The sequence below is a fragment of the Euphorbia lathyris genome, chromosome 4 (assembly GCF_963576675.1).
Source record: "Euphorbia lathyris chromosome 4, ddEupLath1.1, whole genome shotgun sequence".
In the NCBI taxonomy this organism is placed as follows: domain Eukaryota; kingdom Viridiplantae; phylum Streptophyta; class Magnoliopsida; order Malpighiales; family Euphorbiaceae; genus Euphorbia; species Euphorbia lathyris.
The window spans coordinates 79,864,408-79,870,567 of record NC_088913.1 but is presented as its reverse complement, the minus strand read 5'-3'; positions in this window follow the sequence as shown (position 1 = coordinate 79,870,567).

Sequence of the window (6,160 nt, the reverse complement as noted above, 5' to 3'; positions counted from 1 at the left end):
AGGTTCATCATCAAGCTCTCTCTCAATAATGTTGAGTTCAGCAGTATTGGGCTCAATATCATCCTGACTGCTTTCCTTTTCCTCATTATTACCTTTTTGTTGCTCAACGTGTTCCACATCTTCTTTCTCGTGGTTAATCTCATGACCATCAGTTTGAGGAGAGGTTAGTGGTATGTTTTCCACTATTTTCAAAGAGTGACCTCTTTTCTTCCTCTTTAACGGGGTCTCAGGAGTTTCCTCGTTTTCATCCTCAGGCACTTCTGGCCTCTTTCTTTTCCCAATGTGCTTATCATCCTTGTCAGTTTGAGCCTTCAGTCTTGATGAAAGCCTTATTTTCTTTGGAACAGAATGAATATCTCTGGAGCCAACTTCTGCAGCCTTCCTCTTTTTCCCTTTTTTAGGCTCAACTGTCTTTGGTGACTCAGTATGAGTCTCAACTTCTTGTTCAAACTCAGCTTCAGGTTCCATTTCTGCTTGCTCTTCTTCCTCATTTTCCTCATCTTCTCCTATTCCTTCATACCCCTTCAAGGGTTGATTATACAACAGTCCATCTAATAAAACTGCTGTGATTTCACTTCCCAATGAGCTTGTCTCGTCCACCGTCTCAATCTGCTTGTCCTGTATGATTTTTGTGATAAGTGAGCCCAACCGTAGTTTCCTACCACTTTATTGAAGGGCTCCAACTAGAAATACAGGGAGATTGAAAGGAGTTGAAGTCAACATGTGCCATATAAAGCACTGTTTGAAGTTAGATGCGGAGGAGGCAGAGCTAAGTTTGGGAAAGATAAAGTTGGTCAGTATGAAATGAACCATCTTTTGATCCTTACCCATGCAAGTACTTGGTATTTCTCCTTTGTGATCTTTGGGTTTACAGAACCCTTTTAACTTTTCAGACGTGGCTTTAGGTATTTTCTCCTTTGTTGTTCGAAATTGGATTCCTTCGTTCGGTATCTCTAATAGTGTGGCTAGATAGGCAGGGGTAATAACGATTTTCTGACCTTTCACTTTTGTCTCCAAGTAATCTGAGTCGTCTGCATCAACTCGTAAATTTGAGTAGAACTCTCGAACTAATCTTGGATAGGCTGTTCCTAGAAGGGAAAAAAGACCTGTCTAGTTGTTTTTCGCAATCCATTCACAGAATGGTGTTTCAGTCGACACGAAGCTCGGAGAGAACCACCGGCATTTTAACACCTCCATGTTGTTAACCTTCGAGTGTACTTTCAGCATTATCCTCTCCTTTTCCTTTGAAGGACTAGCGTGGTCAGTGAGAGTGTTTTGCGCTTCTGGGGTTTTCTTTTTGCTAGGAGACATTTTGACGAATTTGAGATTTTTGGAACGGAAGAGGTTTGAGTTTTAGGGATTGCAAGAATGAGAAGGAACGAGTGGGAGTTCAACTATTTTATATAAATCAATGAGGATCCTGAATCATTATCTTGCCGTTTTTCTCCTAGGGAAGTTCAGGCGTCAGATACTCTGTTAATTATGACCTCTTCAGCGCATGGGTTTTTTGCCATTAATGTGCGTCTTCCCGATGTGTCAGAGGTTACACGTGTAATTTTATACGAATGGGTTATTGCCGAATTTTGAAACGTTAATAATGTTGAGTGCCTATCGTTTGTTAAGACGATCTCTCCATCTCCTATTAACTCAGCATAGATTACGTGTTCAACATGTGTCTTTACTCAGCATGAAGTGATTTGTCTATCTACTCAGCATGGGATGTTTACTTAAGCTTTATGCCTGACTCAGTATTGTTGCTTACTATGTGTATGCTGGGTGGCTATTTCAACCTAAGCTTAGTAGGGAATAGATATTTCACTTAATATGGCATTCGTACAGTTATTCAAAGTTCCACTCATGCTTATTTAATGCAAAATTTAGTCATAGTGGATTTGACATACCAATTGCTTCCCTTAGTGTGTTGGATTGCTCTCGGGCCAAGGGTTTTGTGAAGATATCTGCAAGCTGATCGTTTGTTGGTACATAGGTCAGCTTGATCTCATCCTTTAGTACGTGGTCTCTGATGAAGTGATGCCTTATGCTAACGTGCTTCATCCTGCTGTGTTGGATTGGGTTCTTGGACAGATCAATGGCACTTTTGTTGTCACATTTGATCTCAATTGTTTCCGTTTTTACTCCATAATCCTCAAGCTGTTGCTTTATCCATAGGACTTGAGCAACACAGCTTCCTGCAGCCACGTACTCAGCTTCAGTTGTAGACAGAGCTACGGATGATTGCTTCTTGCTAAACCAAGATACCAGACAGCTTCCAAGGAAGTGGCATCCCCCTGAAGTGCTTTTTCGTTCTAGCTTATCTCGTCCGTAGTCAGCATCAGTATATCCAATGAGTGTGAAATTATTTGAGGTTGGATACCATAGACTTGCATCAACTGAACTTTGCAAGTATCTAAAAATTCTTTTTACAGCAGTTAGATGAGATTCCCTGGGGTCAGTTTGATATCTAGCACAATAGCATACTGAGTATTGAATGTCTGGTCTACTAGCAGTGAGGTAGAGTAATGAACCTATCATACCTCGATAGAGTTTACTATCAACTGACTTACTCTTTTCATCCTTGCATAGGACAGTATCAGTACCCATGGGGGTTGATATTGGTTTGCATTCTTCCATGCTGAACTTCTTTAACATTTCCTTGGTGTACTTAGATTGACTTATAAATATGCCGTTCTTGCCTTGCTTGATTTGAAGTCCAAGAAAGAAGTTGAGTTCACCCATCATGGACATTTCAAACTCAGTTTGCATCTGTTGGCTAAATTCCTTGCACAAAGATTCGTCAGTAGCACCAAAGATTATATCATCAACATATATCTGTGCAAGTAGGGTATGTTTACCCTTTTTCTTAATGAACAAGGTGGTGTCAGCTTTTCCCCTGATATAGTTCCTGGTCAACATGAAGTTGGTCAACCTCTCATACCAAGCTCTTGGAGCTTGTTTTAGGCCGTACAGGGCCTTTTTGAGTTTATAAACGTGATTTGAAAATTTTGAGTCTTCAAATCCAGGAGGTTGATTGACGTATACTTCTTCGTTTATAAAGCCATTAAGAAATGCACTTTTCACATCCATTTGGTATAGTTTAAAATTCATGTAACTGGCATAGGCACATAATATTCGTATGGCTTCTAATCTAGCAACTGGGGCAAATGTTTCTCCATAGTCTATGCCCTCTTGCTGACTATAGCCTTGAGCTACAAGTCGAGCTTTGTTTCTGATCACATTCCCATGTTCATCTAGCTTATTTCTAAAGACCCACTTAGTTCCTATGGGCTTTTGATTCCTAGGTTTAGGTACTAAATCCCATACCTCATTTCTGGTAAATTGATCAAGCTCTTCTTGCATGGCATTGATCCAGTACTCATCTTGCTCAGCATCAGCAAAATTCTTTGGCTCATGTATTGATACGAATGCGACATTGCTGAGGTATTTTCTGAGTTGATCTCTGGTCATTAGTTTATTGTTGGCAGCATCAAGAATGGCTTGTTCTGTATGACCTATTGGGATCTTTATCTCCTTTGGTAATGTTGAGTTATTTGGAAGAGGTGTTTCTACAATCTCTACAGGAATAGATTGGTCAGCAAATGATATTTCAATTTCTTGTTTACCTTGAGTCAACTCCTGTATGTTAGGCATTGTGTCTTCTGGTTGATCAGCGGGAGCTGAGCCTGATTCTTCTTCTTCAGACTGAGTTGACTTACCTGTAGGGTCAGTTTCATCGAACTCAACATGTACAGATTCTTCTACAACTTGAGTTCTTTTATTAAATACTCTATATGCTTTACCGTTTGTTGAGTACCCTAAAAAGATCGCTTCGTCAGCTTTGGCATCAAATTTTGCCAGATTATCCTTAGTGTTGAGTATAAAACATTTGCACCCAAAAGCACGAAAGTATCCAATGTTGGGCTTTCGTCCTTTCCAAAGTTCATAAGGGGTTTTCTTTAATATAGGTCTTACCAATGCCCTATTCAATATATAACAAGCTGTATTGACAGCTTCTCCCCAAAAATACTTTGGAAGCCTATTTTCACTAAGCATTGTCCTAGCAATTTCTATTATTGTCCTATTCTTTCTTTCAACAACTCCATTCTGTTGAGGAGTTCTAGGGGCAGAGAAATTATGATCAATGCCATTAGTTTCACAGAATTCATCAAACAATTGGTTTTTGAATTCTCCACCATTATCACTTCTAATGTGAGCAACTCTTAGGTCTTTTTCATTTTCAAGCCTTTTGACTAATGTGGTAAACACCTCAAATGTCTCATCCTTGCAACTCAGCAAGATAATCCAAGTATACCTAGAAAAATCATCTACAATCACCAAGGAAAATTTCTTACCTCCCAAACTGAGTGGCTGGATAGGTCCGAAAAGATCCAAGTGTAGTAATTCCAATGGTCTTTTGGTTGAGACACCCTTTTTGCTATGAAATGACTTTTTGATTTGTTTACCTTGCTGACAAGCATTACACAGTTGATCTTTTTCATACTTTAATTTTGGTAATCCCTCAACTAATTGATTTCTAGCTAGTTTGGCAAGGAGGTCCATGCTGACATGCCCAAGTCTCCTATGCCATAGCCAGGAGTTATCCTCTTTTGACACCAAGCATATATTTTTTGAAAATTCTTTTTCCAAACTCAACATATAAACATTTTCTACACGAGGGGCTGTTAAAATCAGATCATTTGTTTTTCCCTCGAGTATTTGACACTTAGCATCATCAAATATAACCTTCCTTCCACTCTTGCAAAGCTGAGCTACGCTTAGAAGATTGTACTTGAGACCTTTAACTAAGGAGACTGACTCAATTTTAGGATTACCTCTGATAGTTCCTGAACCGACTATCTTGCCCTTCTTGTTGTCTCCAAAGCTTACACTACCTCCTCGTTTAAGTTCTAATGTGATGAACTGAGTTTCATCATCTGTCATGTGTCTTGAGCATGTGCTGTCTATATACCAGAGTTTTGACTTCTCCACGCATGTCAAGCTGACCTGCATTTTAAACTATTCGTTTTTAGGTACCCAATTCTTTTTGGGTCCTTTCTTGTTAGTGTAAACAGGTGCAAAATCGTATTTTAACTTGTGACGACATACATTTGTAGGATGGCCACTTTTACCACAAAAGTCACACATAGTTATCCTTTGAGAGCGATATTGAGTGTGGTCAGCATTGTTGTGCTGAGCATGCCAGCATATTTTGGTGGTATGACCTTTCTTACCACAGAAGTCACATTGAACAGTCTGTTTGTTATGCCAACACACAGCTTTTGTGTGTCCTTTCTTTCCACAACAGCTACATTGAGTAAGCTGTTTATGCTGACCAGTACTTGAGTACTCAGCATAGGGTTTATTTTTAATTGAACTGTTCATTTTGTTCTGTATAGTTGTGACATCCTTTCTAAGTTTCTTTGACTCAGATTGAACCTCCGTGACAAACTTATGTAAGATTTGCATGTTGGTATGTAAATCTGAGTTGTCTTGGAGAAGATATCGAAGGTCACTTAGTTTGACCTCCTCAATCTCGTCACAGCGCCTGCTGAGTGCCTTAATATTTTTGTTACACTTCTTAGTAAGTGTATATAAGTCACTCAGGGCATTCACCACTTCATTTCTAAGTAAAAGTAAAGGTGTTACCTCATTGTTGTGATTCTCTTGGTCAGTTTCATCAGAGAGGTCAGCATGCTCAGACTGGGATTGGCCAGCATCTTCATCTGCCATAAAACATATGTTGGCTGTTTCATTTTGCTCAGCTTCATATGATGTTGACTCATCACTGTCACTCCATGTGGCTACCATAGCCTTTTTGCTTCCATTCTTTTCCTTTTTGAGATTGGGGCAGCTTGACTTGATGTGCCCTGTTTGATGACACTCAAAACATGTGACAGATTTCGAGCTGTCCTTCTTGTACTTATCGCTTGACTCAGCTCTGTACTTATCATTTCTTCCAAATGGTCTTTTGCCATTTCTGTCATTTCTTCTGAACAGCTTTTTCATCTTTCTGGTGAACATGGCCAATTCCTCATCGTCGGTTGACTCAGCTTCAGTTGAGTCTGCTTTCATGACAAGGGATTTTTGTTTCTTATCCTCATATTTTTCTTTAGCTTCAAAATTCTTCATGGATATTTCATGAGTCAGCAAGGATCCGATCAGC